Genomic DNA, 262 nt, shown 5'->3' with positions numbered 1-262 from the left:
GAATTACGAAACACGGTAACAAGAATTCCTGTCGCTGGCTACCAAACATGAGATAATTCTTACAGGAACTATATGTTAACAGAAACTCTATTCAAAAAAACGTATTTACCGAAGAACTAGTTAGAAACACAACAAGCAAGTACATGTAGTCGCCGCCAGCCCGGACTCTCTGCCGACTTCAGAGCACTTTATCAAAATTACACCAATATATTTTTCGTAGTTATTGAATATATTACACATTTAGGCTTTAAATTACTTGTTC

Source organism: Penaeus monodon, chromosome 23 (assembly GCF_015228065.2).
Source record: "Penaeus monodon isolate SGIC_2016 chromosome 23, NSTDA_Pmon_1, whole genome shotgun sequence".
In the NCBI taxonomy this organism is placed as follows: domain Eukaryota; kingdom Metazoa; phylum Arthropoda; class Malacostraca; order Decapoda; family Penaeidae; genus Penaeus; species Penaeus monodon.
The sequence above is the reverse complement of the archived record's forward strand: the minus strand, read 5'-3'. Positions refer to the sequence as shown.